Source organism: Cygnus atratus, chromosome 3, assembly GCF_013377495.2.
Source record: "Cygnus atratus isolate AKBS03 ecotype Queensland, Australia chromosome 3, CAtr_DNAZoo_HiC_assembly, whole genome shotgun sequence".
Taxonomy (NCBI): Eukaryota; Metazoa; Chordata; class Aves; order Anseriformes; family Anatidae; genus Cygnus; species Cygnus atratus.
In genome coordinates this window covers 7,069,418-7,094,636 of record NC_066364.1, presented here as the reverse complement: position 1 = coordinate 7,094,636, position 25,219 = coordinate 7,069,418, and positions in this window count along the sequence as shown.

The window sequence follows — 25,219 nt, the reverse complement described above, 5'->3', positions numbered from 1 at the left end:
CTAACAGTGTAGGTGGGGATGCACTGAAGCATGTTACAAACACACATGAATTGACATCTCTTAACTACAGTGTGAACAGATCTGATTATATCACAAGACCCACAGCCCTCCCATTGACCAGGTTTATTACCAATCCTGGTGTTATTGCACTGGCTTTGTCACTTCCCAATTAACAGCAGTTACTAGGGCTGCAGAACACATTGCTCTGACCATTAAGGATCACAAATTCTCTGAAGATGCATTTATATATTTATTTATTTTGCAATGGACTAAACACAATTCTGAATTTTCCAGGTCACAAAAGGGATTATATCAGTAATTCTGTTGCTTAAAAATATGAATATAGAAATTATTTCTGATATCTTTCCATATATTGTGCTTGCTACTCCCATGGGAAAGCCTAACAATACACATATACAACCACGTTTTCTCACACAGCAGACATGCACCCTTCTGATTTAAAGTTGTTGTTCTTTCTAGCAAGAGAAATAACATTGCTGTAAGTGTGGTGATATGTATTTCCATGAATTTAGGATGGTGGCACTTCTGGTAAGTCCTGAACCAGCTTGGAAGATACCTAAATACATGAAATCAGTTCATATATAAGGAAGTAGGTCATTTACATGATTAACCTACACAGTTTCACAACAAGCTTTCAGGTCAGCACCTCCTACAGATCTAATTCAATAGATCTCAGGATTGGCAGAGCTGCACTCTGTCCTGGTTATCCCCATGGGAGCTCAACAAATTGAATTATGCTAGATGCTGGAGACTGAGCCTTCTGCTGCAGAAATATCTGCACTGAAAGATTCTATGCTAATGCACAGCAGATTGGATCCATCCAGCCTGAAATTTCGGGTTAGGGCAGAGGCATGTAACTGCAAGCAGTTGTGTTGTTGCATCTTAATTAGTTACTGCTCCCCAGGTGAACCACAGTAAATGGGAAGGTGCTCTCTGCTGCTCCTTTCCATTCCAGCATAAAATGCATTGGTGTTAGTTACCAAAACACCAAGAAGTTTTGCCTCATAACTGCAGCAGACTAACAACACAGGTCTTAAAAATGTTAACTTGATTGCTCTAGGCCTGTATTCCTCTTATGTCAGTGGTTAAAACTTCAATCTAATTGAAAATCTGAATGAAAAGCTGGCAAAGACTGATTCTCTGTGCACCACCTTGGCTGTTTTCTCAAAACAATGGTCTATAAAGTGTTTTTTTTTTTTTTTTTTTTTAACTAAACCAGACTTTACAGTGATTTTTTTTACTGTTCTGTGAAGGTAAAAGTAAAAAGTACAAAAAAGATGTATGCCTACCATGTCTGACCTCTGCTAGAATTCAACTGGGCATTTTTCTGAAGCATATACTAGTTTTCCTTAGATGACATCAAAGAAAAACTTAAGATAGCCTAGAAATAACAGGAGTGTGAAAATGCTGTCCTTTGAAAAGGGTAGCTTTACAAATTCAGAAAAAATTACCTTTGATTCCCATAAAGCTAGGTTTTAAAATGCTGTAAAACTTTGGTTGTGCCTGCCATACAGCTAACTGTTCTCTTACTTGAACTCTGCAACACAACACAGATCCTGGATAATTAAGCTGTGTATGAGTAGAACTACATCATACTGAAGAGCAGTCTGATGGGTCTGAACAATATTCCTTGGCTTTTTCACCTGTAACCAATTTGGTTGTATTAGCTCTCAAGGAATATCAAGGCAAAATGTTTAGTTTACTCAGGATTTGTCAGGTGTGGGCTGATCTTCCAGAGGAGTACTGAAAGACTTGCATTAAACAATAATAAATACTTCCACATAATAAACATCTCCCTTGCTGTCCTGGATTTGTCTTGTGTCTCCTTTTGGTGTGGTCTGAATAAGATTCACTCAAAGGTCTACCCCATGCAGGGATGCTGTGAATGGTGTTCTTTACTCGCTATAACAGTATGTACACAATCTGATTTTTTAAGTAAAGTTGAATGTTCTTCACTTCTTACTGATTTGAGTAGAAATTCCTATGTATTTACTAAATTTCCAAGAATCGAGCCATTTCCGTATTTGAAGAAAGAACTTTAAGATGTTATATGTAAATTGTGGATTTTATACTTAAACCATTAATTTACCTCATATCCAGAAGTATTAAGCAAGAGTTCGCTTCTGAGGCTCTTCTAGATGTACATAACTCTTTTTTTTTTTTTTTTTTTTTTTTTCCCCAAGTACAAGCTATTTAAGGCCAAATATTACCTACTTCGTTTTACGCATTGAAAAGACAGAAATAACTGTTCTGGCTATCCTTGCTTGCAGTTTGAGCAGACGCAGAAAGACAGCCTTTGTTTCACTTCCTGCAATTCTGCTGGTGCAGCGGTGCTCAGCAGCCCTGGGGAGCTGCAAAGGGAAAAGTAATTCATCTAGTTCTGATCACCTGATCTGAAGCAGGTAAGAAAAACAAACAAGTAAACAACAAACCAACCTAAACCAAAACTTCTAAACTTCAGGGAGTTTCATAACAAAACTTGCCTTGAGCTAATTTTCACTTTCATTTCAGGAATTTGACCCCAAGCTGGATGGCAAGAAAGGCTTTTTTTGCTGTGGCAGGGTGCTTGATGATGTGAAACCTCAGCAGATTAGCTTACCTGGGTCAGAATGGTTTGGGCATTGAAAATGTGCATTTAAGGTCTCTCATGATCTGAGGGAAAACAGACCCTTGGGTTTCAGATCAAAGAGCCGTGTCAGCAGAGAGGGAGCTGTCCAGGAGGCCAAAGCAGGACAGGGGCACCTCTGTGCCATGAATTTGCAACACACTCAGTAAATGCAATCCCTATGGAGTCGGATCTCCCTGACATCCCTGGTGCTCCTCAGCCTCCTCCTTCTCTCCCCTTTCCCCACATCTCTCTGTGTTCCCAGCCCCATGTCCACCCCTGCCCAATTTGTCTGTTTTTCTCTTGAATCAGAACCCCTGAAGCCCTCACTGTGAGGTGTAGCTGCTGCTCTCTGAACCATGGTTGTCTGCAGTGAAGGGATGAGCCTTCTGGGGGATGAGTCTGTCTCTCCTGCCAAGAATGTGTCTGCTTCCTCTGTGGTGAAGGTTTAAAATTCATATGTATGGGCAGGAACTGAGGGCAGTTTTAAAGAAAAAGACAAAGTAGTTCTTGATGGTGTGCTTTCTTAGGAAGAAATGCCAATAGGTCTTGGACAAGGCGTGAAATCTGACATTAAAGAAGGCCTGGCTGGATCTCTGAAGTGATCTGCTGCTGTACACCACTCAGAAACCCAAGTGATATCTGTGGTGGAGGAGGATGTGGATGAGGTAGTGCATGTCTCTCAGAAAGCCATCCAAACCACTATAAAAGACTTTGTAGTGTCTGAGATTCTAGCACACTCCTCAGTAATTTCTTTCACTGCTTAATTGAGCTTGCAGTTCAAAACAAAAAGAAAAAAGCAGTGTGTTCTTAGGCTGAATTTTCTAACTTCATAGTCACAGTATGGCTGAGGTGGAAGGGACCTCTGGGTGCCCCTGTCCCCCTCTGCCCCAGCAGAGTGCCCAGCCCCACGTCCCTGGGCTCGGGAGCTCTCCAAGGAGCAGCCCCCGGCCCCTCTCAGGGGCAGCCTGTGCCAGGGCTCCGGCACCCGCCCAGCCCAGCAGTGCTGCCTGAGGGGCAGGGGGAGGGCTGGGCCCGGGGCCTCTGGGCCTGGCCCTGGGCACCGTTGAGCAGAGCCTGGCTCCGGCCTCTCCGCACCAACCTGAGGGTACTAATGGCCATGGGGGAGCTCCCCCGGAGTCTCCCCTACTCCAGGCCCAGAAGCCCCAGCTCTCAAGGCCTTTCTTCACAGAAGAGCTGCAGTCCTTTCAACATCTTCTTGGCCCTTTGTTGGACCTTCTCCAATATGTCCATGTCTCTCGTACTGTGGAGCCCACATATGGCCTCACCAGTGCTGTAAAGAAAACTTCTGTTGAAACATTTAATGCCACTAAGGTCCCCTTACTGATAGAAATGCCTTCTCTCATCTAAGTGTGTACAGAAATGAAAGTGTTCTTCTCTTAACTTGGTTCATCTGGTGAAGTTTCTTCAGTGCTTCAATAACTGTAAGACTCTGTGTAGACTAAAGATATACATAGGCTGAAAAATAATTAGAAGAATTATTGAGGAAAAAAATGTCTGCAAAATGGACAATAAATGTGTTTAGCACTAGCATTTAGCACTGACAGTCCCTAAACTGCAGCTTGCTAGAAACTGCAAGTCTATACCGGGGGAAGGACTATTCTATACTCCCTTGCTTTCTTGTCCCCTTTTCTGATGCTTATGCAAAAAGTCTTGATAGAAACACCACTAAACGAAGGAGCAGTTTGCTTTGACATGGTATGATCATGCTTGGGAGTCTTTGCCTGTGATGTACTGTTGATATGCTGCTATTGTCCGTGTACAATTGATGTAATTCCTAGGACTATGGCTATTTTCAGCATCCTCCATCTCAAACAGAATCTATGATTCAAAGGGAGAAGGTGAGTGAGGGTGTCACAGCAAGGCAATTACACAAGAAATAACAGCAGAGAAGAAAATTAAAAATAACTAGGACTATTTTAAGGGCATGTATACCACAGGGTAGGATGTTATTGTGATGGGCAAACCAAACTGAGAGGAGCAGGGGGAAGGGGACAGTATAAACAGCAGTGTTTTTCTCTTTTTAAGGACACAATGTGTTGTATTTGAAGGTGAAATGCAGGATACTGATATTAAGTATTAAAGATAAATTTGTTTTGAAGAAACACCAGATGCTTATTAAGTTTCAGTGGAGAGAATGTACGTAAGATGAAAGAACATTACTAGCGACGACAATAAAGAAACAGAAGTAGGATGTAAAAATGCAAATAAAAAACTCTTTTTGCAGAGTATATGGTTTATTACAAATACAGAATCAACCCATCTCTGAGTCAATTGTTAGAAAAGGATGCCTTGCAATAACATCCTACAGATCTAAATTAATGAGACCACTATTAGAAACAGTAGTAGAGAAATGTTAATGTTGCAATGAACATTTAAGCTAAGAATATTTTTTTTCTTCAAGCTGTACTTTGCCTGAAATGTGTCCCTCCCTTCCTGTCTAAGTTTAAGGAACATGTTATAAACCATAGAGTCTATTTTATGTCTACACATCTAAAATGTAAAACACCATACCTAGCACTTACTTATAGCTCACTTTTCTACTACTTTTCAAAGAAAACATAGTCAAGTAGCAGTAATGAGGTAAAACAGCATCTCCATTTCAAGTGAGATGTACTCTTCCTGGGTTGTTAACAGAGAAGACACCCCTGACCCTGTGGAAGGCTGAAATCAAGAAGACCTTTAGCTGAATGTGCTGCTTCTTTCATAATAGTGCCTGAATTGTAGCTAAAGTCTGCAGCCATTAAAATTTCCCCTTGTTTGATCACCTTGCTGGTATGTGTTAATGCACTCATTATTTTTTTCACCTTGGTAAAAATGCAAAAAATGCTTGAACTGGAAACTTCTCCTGACTGAAAGCTAAACAGCACATTCAGGTATCTTTGACTAGCACTGCATTAATATTATGGTATCCAGCAATAATGCAAAAACATACTTAAGATCTGCTACAGCTGTACTGATTTGATGCTTTCTCCTGCTCAGGAGGTTCTCGTGTGACCAAAGAGGTATAGGGGGTCATGGAGAACCCACTCACACAGGAAATGTATTCAAGCATTTGCTAACTTCAGTTCTGCTTTGATGTCAGCTGGACTGGTAACTAAAAGAACAGTATATATCTGCTGCATGTAGTGCCTCATGATGCTCTAAAAGCACAGGAATAGCTGCCCTGCTGTGTTTCTCCCTTGGCCTTAGTCAACAGGTTGTTTTGAGCTTCTACTTCCCTGCATTTGTCAAGCTCCTATAAGTGTCTTTCAGCCTTTGAAGTATTTTGAAATCCTTGAATGCTCTGATATCAAGTGCTACAGAAATGCAAAGCATTGCTAGCATATGGTAGCATGCTCTTGATTCTTGAAGGATGCAAAAGTCTGCATAGCAGAGAGAGAAGAGCTGGGAGGAGAGGAGTTACAGAGAGTATAAAAAGCAGCCTCCTAAAACTGAATTCTGGTGAACTATGTCCATGTACTGTTCTTGATTGTGCCTACACTTGAGGCTTTATACCTTACACTTTCAAATACAGCGCTTCAGGAAAGGGGGACCCTCAGTACTGTGTGGCTGATCTTGTGACTTGCCCGAATTAAGCATCATGCTCCTTCTTACTGCATGGCAGATTGCAGTCCCTGCTTGCCCTGCAAGGAGTTGTGATCTCTAACGAGACCTGCAGCCAGGAGCACCAGAGCTGTGCAGCAACTTGCTTCATGGTAGACTGGGGCTTCTTTCAGAGGAGAAGCAGAACCAGAAGAGACAAATAAAATGTTCCAACTTTGGAGAAAGTAGATTGCTTAAACACTTCTAGAGTTAGGGTAGCTCTATAGAAGGAAACACATGTGCACAAACAATTTTTTTTTTCAATCCAAAATATTTGATCAAATATATCATTTGTTTTGTTTGTTTGTTCGTTTCTTTTTTGTAACCAGAACTGTGTTGAAATAGGTTAGTTGTTTATAGATATGGCTGAAAAAATAGCTAAAAATGTTGTTAACAGTTGTTATTTCTGCTTTCTCTCTCTCTGCCTTCTTGAGGTAAGCGAGGAGGAGCTCTGCTCTTGCATGGCATCCTGAACTCTTCATGTATGCTGTGCTGACAGTGCTTTTCTCTTTACATATTAATGTAGTGTGTCTACAACTGAGAATGCAGGGATCGTGTATCAAATATCCTCTAGCTGCGTATGAATTATATGGCTAACATGTACCACTCTTTCTCTTGTCTTTCCTCTATGAGGACTGTGTGAGCAGTGTTGTATTTAGGTTTGGAGATTCATTGCAATGCAATTCTTGCATTGTCATTAAGGAACCTTTCCTGTGCAGAAGAGCTTACGCATTTATTAGAAATTATTCCACTGCCCTTAAGCAGTGTCCACTGAGCAGGAGAATTTTGTTTCATGTTGAGCTCAGGACAACTAAACGACCTGATAAGAAGAGGAAGAGTTTCAGCAAAGGCAAGTCCCATGGCAGTAAAAGGTTAATGTGTTTTTAGTTCTCTCCAGGAAACTCCTGAAAGGCAGGACACTGTCCTGGCCTTTATGGACGTCCACAGCTGAGCTCACATGGGGAAACTGTGCTTCCCTTTGCTGATCTGCAAATACAACAATATCAATTTGCCTGCTCAGTGAACCATCAAGGGCTCCTTTGTTTGGAGGGCACTTCTGCAGAACGAATCATATCTTTCCTTTTGCTTAATGAAGTGATGTTAGGGTATTCAGATGGATCCACTGGAAAAGAAGCCACATGAAGGCTCTTTGTCATTAATACAAAATTCCTAGTTTTCACATAAAAACAACAACAACAAAAAAGATAAGAAAAAAAAAGTACAGAACAAACTAAGATAGAGTATCAACAAACTGGATAGTCATACCTCTTCTTTCTTCCAGTTACCTCTCAATTCATTGCAGAAACAATGCAGAAATTATGTATAATCCACCTCAATGGTGAATTGGTTCCTGAATTTAGAGTGCTAGCGTAGTATTGATCACTAACCAAAACTGAAATCTCTTCAAAAGGAATGAAGATTTCTGAATGTTTTTTAACAATTTCTGTTGTTTTGAAAAAGACTTTAGCTGTCCTCGCTAACACAGGTAGGTAGGAAGCTGTGGAAGTCCAACTGTCCTCAGTGTATGGTCTGAGAGCAGGGACTGCAGGTCCTTAGGTCTTTGTCAGAACAGGGAATTAAACCTGAGTTTCCTCCATCTGAAGACATCTATCTTATTGCACAATCCAATTCTTGCTTGTAAAGCATAAAGGATTATATTGCTATCTCCCACTACCTCCCATAGACTGGCATCCAAAATGAGCGTTAAGACATTATCAGTTTCTTTTAAAAAAATGTGTGTTTTACAGTTTAGCTCCTCTTAAAATGTTTATATTTCCTATTTGTCTTTATAGTGCTAGAATTAAGCTGGAAAAAATAGTTTGAGACCCTTCAAGCTCCAGATAACAACTCTGATGTGAGCCCAGCAAAGAGTTGTTTTTTCTTGGTGACAGTGGCAGATTCAGACCTTCATTTTGAAAAGGTCAAAATGAAGGCTTCTCTTCTTGCCTTTGGTGCACTAACATATAATTTCTCCTTCGTATTTCTCCACTGATTCAAAGCAGCACACTCTTTCTCCTTTGCCTGGCTTCAAGAGGTGATCAAAAATCAGAAATAATGTCTATTTCCATGGGAAAGGGTGCACCATATGGGACTCCATCAGGTTTTACAGTTACATCCCGGACATATCAGTACACTTCATCACTTCATTAAATCAGATTAATTTCTCCTTGCACAGGACTGACAAGGTAAAAATTTCATTTTTTTTATGAAGAACAGAGTCTCTGCTAGCGTGGTTAATTTTTTTCTCCAGCAGGGATGTGAGTAACACAGGTTTAGGGACTACAGCTGCACTGGGGGTCTGCAAGTCAGGTGCAATGGGCTACAAAAATCAGTCTTGATGATCATAGCTGGCTGTTGAATCGATCTTGCTAAGAAACATTGTTATCTCCAGAGCAAGAATGCATCCTTCCTGCAATACTACAACACAGAGTTGCAAAGTATGAACACTGTGAAGAAAGAAGATTGACTGAAAGGTATGGGACCACATAGTTCCTGGGTCAACATAGTTCCTCTGACTCTGCTACATTTGGCGACTTTCAGACCATGGAGTCTAGAGATAATTATGCTTTTGTTCATCAAATTCATCTTTAAAGAGAAGGGCAATGCGCTGTTCAGGCATTACTGTGGGGTGGTAAAAAGGCATCCTACTTGTAAGGTGTACAGTAGGTCACTGTGGGCTCCTATACAAACACGACAGTTATCTGCTACCTGCTGATATTTCTTTGTAACTGTACCTCTTACCCTGCTCCTTAGGCAAAGATATATTGCTGTCTCTGCTTACCTGTTTGCAAAGCCCTGTGAAACAAAAAGCTTCCTCTTCACAATGTGCTAATGGCTCACTAACTCTCAAATCACTGCAGTTCCTTAACAAAGAATAGCACAATCCAGCAATAAAGGAAAGCAAGTTTATAGACAAAGTGTAATTAGAACTGGCAAAGCTGCTCTTTGCTATTCAGCAGCATACTTGACTCTGTTTTCCTGTTGTTTACTTGTAGTCTTTATTTGTCTGGAAGAATAAATCTGAAAAGGGAAGAGGCACAGCATTTTATTCAGCAAAAAGGGACCCCATGTTGATGTGTAGAAACAAAAAGAACTGAAACTGTTGTTGTACACTGTCTGGAGATCTGGACTGGGGTACGATAATGCAATCCCTTAGCTTCATCATTATTTTACTGATTGATACTCACAAGATAGAGTCCCACGTAAACCCAAGCTTTGTGTTGATGCTCTTTTGTGTTCGCCAGGAGTGGTGGTAGCTTGTCTTCCAGGGTGTGACACCCTGGTGTCCGTGTGTCCCCAGCAGCTGTGTCTTGCAGGTCAGCAGTGACTACTAGGTGGGAGTGTGCTGTAGCCTTCCAGCCATGGAGCCACCCCATGGACAGCTGACCTGAGTAAGGTTGCTAAGGCTAGTTACTACTTGTGAAGTTGGCTGCAGACAGACTTGTGGATCCTGACCATAATATATGTTGTTTGGGTCAGGGGAACAGAGCTGGAGGGGGAGAAAAAGAGGAGATTGTAATACAGAATGCTAAGTCCTTCTTAGGTCCATTACAGTTTATACACAATGTTTGCTCTGATAATTTTGAGTTCCACATTTCCCTTTGAACCAATGCTAAAAGCTTTTCATTTTTCCTGCCTCATCCTTGGTTTCTAATCTTCTCCATTCTAGTTCAAGAGTAACAAACCCTTTCACTGGTTTGCCCATTTGCCTCTTCCTCCTCCAGCTTCTTTGCTGCATTTCTATGCCTGTCATTTGCAGCTTTAAATTCTCTGCCTCTTGTGAAGTGTATTTCATCTTAGCTAATTTGTTTTTCAGGCATTTGGTGCATCATTTTTCTTAAACTAATGATTAGGTAGCTTTTTCTCCCTCCCTCCTTCAGTCTCTGCCTCCCTCCTATAATCCCCATCTTTCTGGCATAAAGGCTATTTTAGTCTGAACGCCAGCTGAAACCAATCCTTTCACCTACCACCAGCAGATGCATCTGCTATCTTATGTGCTCTTTCAATCTCTTCTTCAAACTCTATTGGTATCTAAAACTGGGAACACTTTTCATTTGCAAATGGCTTCAGTTCTAATGGTTTTTATTTGAATCAATGGCTTGCTTTCTATAATTTACCATAGCATTCTGATAGAGATGTGGCTACAGAACACTTCCATTGACTCACCAGAGGAAGCCTCTGAATTTTAAGCTCTTTGAGGCAAAGGGAATGATTTTGTGCCCTAGTTCTGGAAAGCGCCATATGTAGTGAAATGAACAAGTTGGAGAAAAATACTCTTGGAAAATAAGTGAGAAAGTATTTCAGTGGAAATAGCACAGTGGATGTTTAAGACCACCTGGGAAATCAGTGACCACTTAACTTGACTCCAGTAGGCTAGAATGAGTAACGGGGAATTGTAAGAATAAGTATTTTTGGGGAAATGAACTTGCTGAGCAACAAGCACCATGAGTTTGAGACATTAATCATGTCTGACAAAAACAGTGGCCTCTTTTTATATTACAGGATGGGTGGGTGAAATGCATGTGGTGGATATTATCCATCTTTTTTTTTTGTGTAAAGTGTTCCATACATTGCAATCTAAAACTCAGGATGCTATGGAAAGATGATGGTGTGATTAACATTAGCTAACAGGTCACAATGGCCATCAGAGCAAACTGATAATGGAACTAAGGGTGGAGGTGCTGGACATTTGACAATACCATTCAGGAAAATTAAAAGAGGTAGCAGTATCTGGATCACAACCAGAAGTGATCTCAGACACAGTCTCAAGAATAAATATGGGATCAAGATTTTTTCAGGTTATTTCTTCTCAGAATTCGACTCTGATTAACATTGCAAATTGTACCATGGTGGGAAGTGTTTGCAGATGACACCAAGCTAAGTGCGTGTGTCGATCTGCTCGAGGGCAGGAAGGCTCTGCAGGAGGATCTGGATAGGCTGGAGCGATGGGCTGAGGTCAACTGTATGAAGTTCAACAAGGCCAAGTGCCGGGTCCTGCACCTGGGGCGCAACAACCCCAAGCAGAACTACAGGCTGGGAGATGAGTGGCTGGAAAGCTGCCTGGCCGAGAAGGACCTGGGAGTATTGGTTGATAGTCGGCTGAATATGAGCCAGCAGTGTGCTCAGGTGGCCAAGAAGGCCAACAGCATCCTGGCCTGTATAAGAAGCAGTGTGGCCAGCAGGTCTAGGGAGGTGATTGTCCCCCTGTACTCGGCTCTGGTGAGGCCGCACCTCGAGTACTGTGTTCAGTTTTGGGCCCCTCGCTACAGGAAGGACATGGACGTGCTCGAGCGAGTCCAGAGAAGGGCGACCAAGCTGGTGAGGGGTCTGGAGAACAAGTCTTACGAGGAGCGGCTGAGGGAGCTGGGCTTGTTCAGCCTGGAAAAAAGGAGGCTCAGGGGCGACCTTATCGCTCTCTACAGTTACCTTAAAGGAAGCTGTAGTGAGGTGGGGGTTGGTCTGTTCTCCCACGTGCCTGGTGACAGGACGAGGGGGAATGGGCGAAAGTTGCGACAGGGGAGTTTTAGGTTGGATGTTAGGAAGTACTTCTTTACCGAAAGGGTTATTAAGCATTGGAACGGGCTGCCCAGGGAGGTGGTGGAGTCGCCATCCCTGGAGGTCTTTAAAAGACGTTTAGATGTACAGCTTAGTGATATGGTTTAGTGGAGTACTTAGTGTTAGGTCGGAGGTTGGACTCGATGATCTTGAGGTCTCTTCCAACCTAGAAATCTGTGTCTGTGTCTGTGTCTGTGTTACAAATGGCAGCCAGAAAGAAGATCAAAATAGCTACTAAATACCCAAGTGAGAGCAGAAAGGACGAACTCCTAAGTGACAGGAAATTTTAAAATAGAAACAAGGAATGTGATATACATAAATGCTCTAGAAAGATGACAACTAAGGTTTTTTTCTAAAAATCTTTAGAAAATACTGAATTACAGAAATTATTTGAAATAGTGTTCTGTTAAGAAAATTAAGTACTCTGCAATTGCAAGAAGATTGCTGCAGAGCAGAAAGTGACCTAGTTATAGTTTTGTTTCTGAAAGTCAGAGATCCTTCAGCTGATTAATATTTCATCATTAAATAATGTTCATGCTGCAACATTTAATGTTCTTGTATCTCTGAGGCTGTTTTCAGAGCTCTTTAGTTTGCAAGTACACTTGGGGAAAAAATCAACATGAAAAAAGTTAAAAAATGAGTTAGAATCATAGAATATCCCGGGTTGGAAGGGACCCATAAGGATCATCAAGTCCAACTCCTGGCACCGCACAGGTCTGCCCAAAAGTTTAGACCATGTGACTAAGTGCACAGTCCAATCTCCTCATAAATTCAGACAGGCTTGGTGCAGTGACTACTTCACTGGGGAGCCTGTTCCAGTGTGCAACCACCCTCTCGGTGAAGAACCTCTTCCTGATGTCCAGCCTAAACTTCCCCTGCCTCAGCTTAACACCATTCCCGTGGGTCCTGTCGCTGGTGTTTATGGAGAATAGGTCACCTGCCTCTCCATTCCCCCTCGCGAGGAAGTTGTAGACTGTGATGAGGTCCCCCCTCAGCCTCCTCTTCTCCAGGCTGAACAGGCCCAGTGACCTCAGCTGCTCCTCACATGTCTTCCCCTCTAGGCCCTTGACCATCTTTGTCGCCCTCCTCTGGACACTCTCCAACAGTTTAATGTGCTTTTTGTACTGCGGTGCCCAAAACTGCACACAGTACTCGAGGTGAGGCCGCACCAGCGCAGAGTAGAGCAGGACAATCACTTCCCTCGACCTACTAGCAATGCCGTGCTCGATGCATCCCGGGATACGGTTGGCCCTCCTGGCTGCCAGGGCACACTGCTGGCTCATATTCAACTTGCTGTCAACCACAACCCCCAGATCCCTCTCTGCGGGGCTGCTCTCCAGCATCTCGTCGCCCAGTCTGTACATATAGCCAGGGTTGCCCCGTCCCAGGTGCAGGACCCGGCACTTGCTTTTGTTAAACTTAGAAGTTAGTTTAGAAGTTAGTTGCTTAGTTGCTTAGAAGTTAGTAATTTACATTGATTTAAGGGTTTTACACTTAAATTAAAAAATAAAAATTAAAAAAAAATTAAAAAAAAAAGTTTTTACAAGCCTAATTTAGCTGGGATTCCTCTTAATGTGGGACATCTGAATTTGGTCACCAAAATGTGAACTAAACCCCCAGTTCTCATTACAGTCTTTGGAGATGAACAGATATCATTGACATCAGATATCATTGACATCAGATATCATCGACATCAGATATCATGACGTCTGCAAATTACTCCATACATCCTAGGTAGGCATCTGAAATAAATTATCATTGGATGAGATGATTTAGATCTAATAACTTCTGTTCTTCAATAGGATAGTGGAAGTAGGCTGCTTGATCTCAAATCTCTGGGATGAAATGCTTCCTTTTAATGCCTCATCACTTTCATGTTTTCTTCAAGTTATCAGAAACATTAGTTCACTATCTTCATAGGTAATCATCATCTTTCCATCTCTTTCCACCTGTCCTCACAGCATTTTTAAGTATTTTTTTTTCTGTTGGTTGGTTTCATTTTGGTTTTGTTTTGTGATGAAATTAAGGTAACTGGTGACATCCTGGATGTTTTGCAGAATCCAAGCGTGATGTTAACCGTTTCAAGTCAAGATCACCTATAGCTTGAACCCTGAAGGTGGCCTTCTAAAGACAAGCATCCAGATTTGCACGCTTACATTTAGGTCTCTTTAAAGTAAATATGTACATGTGTGTTAGGTGTCTAATCTCTCATAACAATCAGTAGAAATGAGATGCCTGAGGAGATAAATCTGTTTTTACACCTCCCACAGTGTCAAATTGCTTTCAGCTACAGCTGGATTAGGGAGATATTAATGACCTGTGAAACCATCAGAATCTAAGTTTAATTTGAAAAGGTACTGTCCAAAGGCTGCTTGATGTCCTAGTTGAACAACTGGATTTGAGGAGGGAGCTTAGATATCTATCATTTGTAATGAGCAGATCCTTCCAATATGTTAGCAGGCTGGGTATTATGGGTACCCAGGTCATCCAGAAGAGCTGTACAAATGCATTCACAAGGATGCAAAGTGGACATCAAGTACTTTCCTTGGAAGCTGCTCTTCTTCCTGGTGTATAACAAAAAAAACCCCACAATATAAAAATCATCACCCAGAACCATCTGCTTACAGAAAGAGAGTAGAAGACGTGGACTACTTTGCACACTGAGAACTGCTTCATATTCTGAGTTGGAAGGTGGTATAAAATCTTTCAAGGAAAAGGTTTAGCTAGACTAGATTTAATTACAATTGAAAGGCAGTAGGGAGGGAATTTGTAATCAAGAAAATATAGTGTTTCCATATAGCGTGCAACTAAGACCAAAAATGCAACAAATTAAAAAAAGAACTGATGTTATGTGGATAACAAGAATATATTCTCAATACTTCAATACTTCTCAAATTGCATTAAAGATCTAGAAAATGATGTCAAACATCATGCTGCAGGATTATTAACATCTAGCAATCAGTAGCTCAGAAGCCTTATTTGAAGGGGAAAGTGGCTCATCTCAGTCTGAGGGATTCTGTACTCATGTCCTTTTCAGTCCCTGGCTCTGACTGTTGTCAGAGATGGCATTTGGGATAAGGTGTGCCTTATCTTGATGCAGAATAGCAGTTTCTGTTTTCTTAGGTCATGCAGGAACCAAGGTCATTTTCACATCCTTCTTGAATGTTGTTTAGATACAGAGAATAATTCCTGCATGGGGAGAATGTTTTGACTGCAGATTAGGTGTAGAAATGGTAGATGTTCTGTCAAATTGGCAGTAGATGAGAACTGAATAAAGCATTGCAGAAGGTGAAGAGAAACTGAGTGCTAAACTGATGAGGAAGGGTTTGTTTGGCCAAGCAGATATTTTCATTTCTCTTGTAACTTTTGCACATTTCCCTCACCTTGTCTTTTTCCTTAGCGTTAAAAGAAAGAATATTTTTCCTATTTTACATGCAGCCATCATAGTTTTAGCCAAAAAAAAAAAAGGCAGACTGATTAAATCCTTCTGAGGTGACATTCCGAGTTGTGTGAGATACAATTTCATCAATTCTCATTGTATCTATGCTGTATCCCTGCTCCTTATTGTTTTAGCATTTTCTTTGCATTGAGGTTATTCGCTGTATGGTAATAAATTAATCTTTCCCTGGTTTGTACAGTCAGAGTCATGAAAAGTAAAGTCCTGTGCTGTTGCATTGCACCAGATTCATTTCATCAGGACAGCACAGTCACTGTGCTTGTTCTTCTGAGGACCCTGGTGTGTGTGGTAGCTGTGGCAATGGCAGTGATGATACCATCAATGATGCCAGTGTGGCAATCACAACTCAAACTGCCATGGTATTTAGGTATCAGTCATAACTAAAACAGCATGTCATATAGAATGGGGGCAAGCTTATGTAGATTGGAGCTGAAGGAACTTCTTTCATTAATGATGGGCGTTTTAAGCAACAGCTTCCCAGGACCTTATGAAGTGTGATATATTTTACCAGATAAATACACTTTTTTGTAAGTTTCTTGGTATTTTCTGATCTCTGGCACTATTGAGATGGGTTGCACTGTATGTTATAACTTTGAGATTAGTAAGAAAGTTTTTCTGTTCTTAAAATGGCTATTTCCCCACAAGGGCAGGGAAGAGCATTTCAGGGTTGAGAAAGAGCAGAAATGTATTCTTCAGCAATCTGTGGGACTCAATTTTTAACAAAAACTCTCTTGCAACTAGTTTTAAATTTATAAGATGCTTTGGATAAGGTAAAAGTAGGGAATATACAATTGTTCTTCTAGTACTGTAAGCCTGTGGGGAAAATACCATGCTCTCATGACCTACAACTCACAAACTTGGGTAGACTTAATAAGGGAAAAAATATATGAGTTTTCTCTTCTTGGTGTTGTTTTGCAGCAGAAAAAAATAACATAAATGTTTGTGTTTCTTTGACAGGTTTAGTCAAAAGCCCAAGGGACAAGTTTTCAGCTGGCACAGTGTTACAGAAGATAAAAAAGCAGACATATTTTCTACAGAACACAAACTCATCTACAGACAAAAACAGGAGACCCAGCCTTCTTACGAGCATTTCCCCAAAATCTGTTTAGTGCAGAAGCATGTGAAACAGTTTATAGAAATCTCATAAAGGACAGATATATTGACAGAGAAAGTTTCTCTGTTTACATTTCTGGCTTGAAGGGTATTACTGTCAGTGCTACTTAGTGCTATCTCCAGATACTGTCAATATCTTGTATCTATATGAGAGCCTTTTGATCATAAAGACAGAGGCAATAGACAGGACATGGGCTATATGATAGAGCATGAAACTTGATGCTACATGGAAGTGGAGACCATCCAAACTTCAGTTCAGAGAGTTAGGCATTAATTAATTAATTATCCACCACCTTTAGAGGCTAGGAGATTGGTGGCTTTTTTTTTTTTTTAAATAATAAAAACAAACAGAAAAACAGACAAACAAAGCACAAACAAATCTCTGACAACCAATTCAGGAAAGTCAAACAGGTGACATTAATGAGCCACTGAAGGTGGTGTGCCCACTTGTTTGATTTTACCCTAAGAGGAGCTTGTACTGTTCACGTCATCCCCTGCAGCTGGCAGGCACCTCTCAGCTTTCCATCACCACTCCTGCCTGGGGTACAGTGACCCATGGGCTGGGAGGCCCTGGGTGGTTCCAGGGTAAAGACGGACAGGTAAGGGTGGGTTACAGCTGGAAGAAGAACTCGTTTGATTTCCACTGTGATTGATGAGAAGCCTTCACACCACCAGTTGTATGTATCTGAAACACTTCAAGCATTTACTTCTTTCTCAAGTGGGAGTTGTCCAAACAAAATAAATCATGAGTAATGAAATAAAACCGTATGGGTGGGCTTAGCACATTAGCAGACAGGCCATGGAGCTGTGGGGATCAAGAGCTCAGTCCCTCAGCTCAGTAGAGATATCCTAAATCAGTTTGGCTCTGGCCATCCTCAGTGTCCTTGGGGATTTGGTGTAGTCTTCTGTATAAGTTCCTCATCTGTAAAATAAGAACATTAACAAGCCCGTTATCTACACGTATTGTAACTACTTTGAGGCGAACATTGTCTCTTGCTATTTGAATATACAATGCTTTGCTTAATGGAGCTTAATCTAAGTTCCTTTAAGGTATCTCTGCTGAATAATAATGATTAATAAAATTGAGTAAATAATATTTAGAAAAGATAAAATGAGTGCACTGATTTACCTTTTTCTTCATAGGAAATGAAGTGAAGAAATAATTGGAAATGAATAGCAGCACCTATTTAAAAGTGATTAGGGAAACCTGTTATATACTACAACATTAAACTTCAGATTTTCTTATCAAAAGCTTTTAATAAGGTTTGTATTTCAGCTAAATAAAAGAAATTATTCTCAATGGAAATTATTCTTTTTTTTTTTTCCCTAAATGCATACCAATATTCTGAATGCTCACTCTGTAAACGAATTCTCATCACAAAGACATACATAGGATTACTCATAAATATGTGTAACAAAACCCTTTTATCTGTCTTCTCACAAGATGTCCTCTCACAGAGAGAAGGCTGAATAGTGCATTAATGAAAATACACATGGGCAATTTGGAAGGAATAAGGAAAGGTGAGTGATTCAGATCCTATAGATGTGTTTGTATGACAACATAGTCACTGTGGGGTAGGATTCATCTCTGGTCTAAGCAGTCACCTGGGCACTCTCAGTATCCAGTGGCACCCCACAGAAAGATTCCATTTCTTTTTGGCAACCCACTTGTTTTAGGGTGCTCTCCTTCTCAATGGACTAGGACAACAAGTCTGTAGTAATTAAAGTAGATGAGAAGCAATTTTTCAAAGCTGTCACTAAGGGGATTTTCTGTCTTCGTGTGGCATATACACAAGAGAACCTTACGCTAGGTAGTTCAGGTATTTCTGTGGTGGTACAAACTTTGACATGTATTGATCCAGCTTGCGGGGTGTCCTTGATGTTTATGTGCACATGTAGCAGCAGCTATATCATTGTCTTTTCTTGATAAGGCTGCTTCAAAACTAATGTGCCTCCATATCATGTGGTCACACAGCTTTTGGTGGCATGGACATATCCTTTGTGCTGTGGATTTCTGAGAAAATCCTCTCAGCAGTTATGAAGTTGTCCTTCCCAGCATGATTTTCAACAGCAAGCACTGCTTTGATTTTTTACAGAAAGTTGAAAACTGAAATATCTGATAATTCTTTGTCATCTTCTGCCATACCAAAAAGCACCCAAGTAACAAAAAATGGGAATTCCCTTCATTTGCATTCTCTCCCTTATATACGCATTTTTGCCTTTATATTCCCTTGCATAGCTAGGAATAAAGAACAGTATGGGAACAAATTCAGCAATTCATTTGCAGGTTTGTGACATTATGGTTGAACACAGCCTATAAAAATGGCAGAAGGTGTGCTGAACCATTCAGAGACACCTGCTGTCCCAACTGCTAAAAACAGCCCGAAAGAGCCAAAGACTATTATGGTTCTTGAGTAGAAAAAATGCTCCTGACTTGGCGTCCTGCTGCCCAGCCACATCTGTTCTCTTCTAAATGCTGGAAGCAAGAGAAAAGTCAATGTGATACAGGAGGATTTGGAGTTCTGAGTATGGGATAGAAATGTGTCAGTGAGATGACACCTTCACCTTCCTCTTGTTGTTTACACTACAAAATTAGTAGATGCAGGGACTGTTTCTAATTACATGTTTGTACACTGTTTAGGAAAATGGGGTCTTGTGCTGGTCTGAACTTAGCTCATCGTGAAAATGAGGGATGACAGCTATTGGGGATCCAGTTTCAGCAGTTGAACTTTCGTATCGGATCGAATGTACAGATCTTGACTAGTGGAGGCTAGAGAAAAGTGCTCTGTGGGAAGAGAGGGGAAACAATAAAGAGTTTCATGAGAGGCAATGCTGAAGGTCACTGGAGCAGCAAAAGGAATGTTTCCTTGTTCGGGTGAGTGAGGGAGAGCCAGAGGCTGGGCCAGGTGCACACTCTGAGTTCAATTTTGACTCCAGAAAGTGCTAAAGTCTATTCAACTCTCATTGCTTTCATCTCAGACATCCTGTAAGCCGAGAAAAGGACAAGATCAGGGTTATAAAGTAGATTGAAAATTTAATCTCCTAGTTCTAATGAATGAGGGGCTGATGTTCAGATGACATGAATCAACTGAATTACTCATTTGCATCAACTGCTTTAGAGATCAGATCTGACCCTTACACATTTTACTTAGAAATGAGTCATGCCCATTCATAATGATTTTTAAAAAAGACATAACTTGAGTTTACATTTTTTTTTATTTTAAAAATGTTGATTTTAGTTCAAAATTTCTGTAAATACATAAGTATACTTAATACCACAGCTGTAAATGTGATGAAAACCATGGTATTCTTAAATGACAGGTAAGCCATATCTGAGAAAAAAGTCTTGTCTTTCAGAGCAGACTTTTTATGATATACTATTTACAGAATGCCCATGAAAAGGAGAGCCCTTATATTTGTTTGCAAGTGAGGCATAATACCAGTCTGGTGAGCAGACAGTTGTGAAGTGGTCACCAGACAGTATGTTTGCAACCAGTTTTATATTTGCAGAACACAATCCTGCATTTAACAAAGAGTTACAAGGGCTTCTGAGTGTGCTGTGAGCAGTCACTCACTTGCAGAATGCAGATGATAGTATTCTCAGTGGTATTGAACCATTATTCTAGGAGGAAGTGGCTCCACCAGGAGAGGGGTGCCTATGAAAGTCCATGTGGGAGAATTTGAAATTCCCACTTTAGCCACGTATGGGCCATGGGCAGGCAGCAAATGATTCTTGAAATTGTGTCCACAGTGGTCTTTTAATGCACAATTTTTGTGCCTTCCTGGATGCATCATTAATGCATTTTGAGTCTAAACACATCAAGGAAGCTCTTGATTCATTAGCATTATAGCTAGATGCAAACAGTGTCACACCCTCATGCTAGATGTATCTGATCTTCTGATCTGTGCTTATACATAGTCCTTTATCATAGTTATCCATTTATGTTTGTGCAGAATGCAAGACATATTGAAACCATAGTGCTTAAGAGTCATTTCTGGAAATGACTGCCCCAGGTATGCTAAAGGGGAGAATTGTGCCTCTCTTTTGTTTCTTATGAACCTGCAAGTGCACATAAAATTTTCTGGGCTGTGATCTTCTGGGAGTGCTCACAATGGCAGCATGTATAAATTTATGGTGTATGGAAAGACCCTGCTCAAGGAGTTTCCCTTTGGGACAGCCAGTGCAGCAAAAGCAAGACTGAGATGCTGAAATAATATCTCACTTTCCACCTAGGTGTTGTTAAGCAGTGACCTTTAGGTCCAAGTGTGTTTCCCCATATCTATTTTTAAGGGTGATTAACAAAACCCAAAAGGGACATGGGGGAATTGGATGACCTACTTTTGAGGAAATTTGTTAGATGGGAAAAACCATCTATTCTGAAATGGGAGTAAAATATCACTACAGCAAAACCTTCTAGATTCTTCATATCAAAATTAAAACTTGGGAAAAAGGTAAATTTCAGACATTTACAATTGTATTGTTTTGATAATGCTGAAATGTTTTATTCTGATTTTAGGCTTTTGCAAACATCCATTATGGATTATGGCATCCCAAAAATTTAAAAATAAGTTATTTGAAAATGGAAGTTCAGAAACTCTCAAAATGTACTATATCTTCACTTCATTTAATCAAAAAGGCTCTTTTTTTTTAATGATGAAATACTTTATTTGGAAAGAAAAAATGCTCTGCTGAAAAACATTTGTATGGCTCAAAAAATAATGTGCATTTTCAGGATTTTCTTAGAATGGCTAAACTTAGAGCTAGACTGTTCTTCAATGCTGTTAATAATTGTACTGATAACTGTGCTGATGGAGTGTTTGCAGACGGGCACACACAGAGCCTTGGCTCTGGATGGATGGAAATAAGGGGAAATGAAGCGGGGTGAGGCTGAGGTCCAACTCTAGCTGCGATCCTCAAGGCAGGAGGAGATTCCATTCATTCTGTTCTTCTGGCACCGGGTGAAGCTCACAGGCCATTTTTTTTTTAGAAAGACTTGTGACTATGACCACCATTTCCAGCCCACCACAGTTTGTGCATTGTAGCATCTGTATCTGCTTTCATTCACATATGCATATGAATTTTATCCCTGCCTCCTTTAATTAGACCAGTACTGTGATTTTCAAATTCAGGGCTTCATTCAGGAGGTGCAGATCATAAAAATGATTTTTTTCCCCCTGTTCCTTTTGTGATATTCATTTCAGTCACTGTATTCCACTTTGGCTTTTGGTTAGTGGCACGTAACAGTTTGCTCTTAAAGATGCTTTCTCCCCACAGCTTTGTTACCTGGGAAGGCAAGTTTAGTCCTGTGATAACCAACTCATAAATTTTCAAGAGCAAAGATCATCATTTGTTTTCAGTCTTAATTTCCCAAAATGTAGAACCAAGATGAGACTCATAATTATTATGCCACAGAATAGTTCTCCTTTGGCCTGTGACTGTAAATCCTGATTAAGGGTAATATGAATCTAGATGCTGTAATTACAAAGAGTCTATGCCACTCCATTGCATGTCATCCAAGAAACTGTAAGGAACAACAATCAATCTTACTTTTCTCTGCATAAGGTTCACTTTTTTTTCCCTTTCTTGTTATGTCAGAAAGTGAAATGTTTGCTATTACAGAAAGGGATATGAACTGGAGATATCTGTGCTAACTTTAGTTTCCCAGGCCTCTCATTGATGGGCAGAGAAGTATTGAGGTGTTTATGCCATCTTTGCTATACAGAAAATAGGTGTCATGGATGAAATGAACAACTATTTGAACCACTGAACCACTGCAGTTTATAGCCTGGCAAAACTATATCAGTCCTGGGTTTTGTTTTCCGAGAATTTTATTTTTCAATGTTTTAGACTTAGAATTTAGGTGTTTCATTGACTGCTGCTCAACTTTCTGAAATAAATTGCTAGCTCTCAGTAATATCAGGATAAATCATGTCAAATAGAATTTTTAAAAATACCAAGCTATTGTACAAGGTATTCATCAACGGAGAGTCATAGTCAAATAGGAGTGTTTCTCATGGGGAGCAACACTCTAACATTATTCCTAATGATCTCCATATACCTATAAAATTCTGGTAGATAACAACTGAGGCTGACTTACACACTCTCAGGCAGCTGTAATTATTATGATGAAAAATGGTGTAAGGTACCCTAGACCAGCTTCTTACACTGTGCCAATTCAGACAGCATGTGTTTTAATATGGTGAGACAAAATTAAACTTCTTCAGAATAGCGCAATGAAGCTATATACAGCATATAGAAGACTGCATCTGAGGATCAACTTCTTGAAATTAAAGTCAGAGAAATTCAAATTATAAATCAACATTGTATATGAAGTGAGACTGATTGACCATTAGAATGGGTTACTAAAACAAGTAGAGGTTTCTTCATAAAGTCATTGACTGAATGTGAACAACTTTGTAGAATGTGCTCTGCAGTCAATCAAAAGTTTTCAGTGATACATGCAAGGTAAATTGGATCACCTACAGTTTTTTTCTATGGGTCAGACCTATGAGCCTCTAAAGTTTTTCCTAACATGACAGCCTTTGCAGCTGAAACACTGGAATAAATTGTTGAAATCTGTGGTATGCATATTTGCATTGTTTGATTTTGGAACTTTTTTTTTTTGTTATATAAAAAATAAAAGCAAATAAAATATTAAAATTCTAAATCAACACACACACATTTATTTTTTATTATTTATTATTATTTTACATCTATCTGAAAAACAGATACTGAGTGAATGACTTTCCATGAAAAAGCTTGAAGTTAATTTAAGAATAACTTGAGTATTCATTTTACTGAGATTCTTTACAGGAGCCATCAAAGGTTGCTGAATTATTAAAGATACAAAGAATTGTCAACACAACACAAATTATGCTTGAGCTGTCTGATTCCTCACGAACTGGAAGAAGGATTCAGCTCCAGATTAGACATTTTAATGTTGGTGTCTACATCTCTAAGCTCCCATTAAAGCCACTGAAGAACTAACTTTTATAGTCAATTGTAACTGTTATAACCAAATGATCCAAGAGATGGATTATGTGCTTCTTGAAGCAGGTATTTACATTTGGTCAGATAAATCACATCTTCTATGTAATTAACTGTACTGATTAAGAATGTGATTCACTTGCTGAAGGAGACTGCTAGTAGCATTTGAGAAACTGTGCCAAATCTTCTCTTGCCACTCCAGAAGAGCATGCATCCCTGAGAGGTCTTGTATTTGCCCCTCTTCTGTAGATGCCTGGAAAACCCCTGGGTACCTCAAATCACTGTAGATACCTAAGTTTGGGTAGTTGACTAGAGACCTGTTTTGTAGACACAACTACATTTAAGTGATTGAGACTGGAGCTGAACCCAGATGTAGTAAGGGCTAGATCCAGGTTAAGTGAAATGCGTGGGTTTTACTTTTCAGTACAAAGGGTATTTGTACATTAGTAGCTCTTTGTGTCTCACCTTAGAATAACACTTTCCCAGTTTCCCAGCACACAAACAACAGCGGGCACATCACCTATGCTTAGAGATGGCCATGAGTGAATTGAACAGTGGAGGCTTACAAGCTTCGATGTGCGTTTCACCTGTGTCTTTCCTGGTGGCACCTGCAGATCTGAAAATGAGAAGAGTTCATTATGGCCACTTAGCTTAGTCTCCTGAATATCACAGGCCACAAACTTTAACTTTTGACCAGTGGGAGGTAGGCTGCTAGACTAAATGAATTAGTCTTTGCTTTTCTCATTCTACTTAGCCTGTTCAAAGACAGTTATACAGTGAATTACAGTTACCTGAAGTTGGCTTTAGGTAGTTTTTCTGCCCCTTTTCCCACAGAGAGGTTAATTGTTCCATTTTACTCTCGTTTTTCATCTTTTTCTCGTTGTTGCTGTATCTGCCATAACTGATCTAAAGCAAATCTGTGTACACTTCAGAAAGTGTCTAGCTTCTTTTTTAACTACTCTGATGGTGTCCTTCATTATTATCATGCTCCCAGGAATTCAGTGTGTAAAGACCTGGCCAGAAAGCAAGTACAATTCACAGGCAGCTAAGCTACAGTTTTATTTATTTATCTTTTCATTTAAAGAAAAAATTCAATTTATTTATGTATTCATTCAACAAATTATTCACTACCTGAGAAAATTCAGATACATAAAGGGTACTTAAAAAAAAGTATGATATCACGTATATCTGTAAAACTTCAGAGAGATTTTTCTTGAAGATCATTCTGAAGTTGCTATTTTTTAATATATATATATTTTTAAATCTGTTTATTACTAACCCCTATTAAACAGAAACTGTTGCCACAACTGGGTACAGAACCTGATGTAATGATACATCAGTTTTATTGTGATATTTACAGAGTATGGCAAGGCAATAAATTCACCATTATATATGTGTTAAAATTTCAGAGATTTGAGTCTCTGAAAAGTTCTTGTGATCTGAGTTTCAGATGATGATACAAATATTCTTAAAAAAATATTTATGACCTAAGAAAGAAAATGAACCTCAAAATTCTTTAGTGAACTGTAATGGATAGCATATACTCTTGCTGATACTCTAAAACTGCTGATTATTATTCCCTTGTAGTGCATAAGTAACCCAGAATTCTTTTCTGCTGTATCACCTCTCCATTAAATTGTGATCTGTGTAGAAATGGATTACTCCCTGTGCTAAGTAAAATATATCTCAATTCCTCAGATATGGCATTTTTTTTCTCCTCAGTTTGGAGATAGTTTAATCTTCATTGCAAATAACACAAGGAACTCTTTGTACACGGGATTTTACAGCACTGGAAGTCATTTGCCCGATGCAGCACTGCTGGTGTGTGCCATGCATCTATGCACATCTACACAACCATGCAATGGATTTAGAT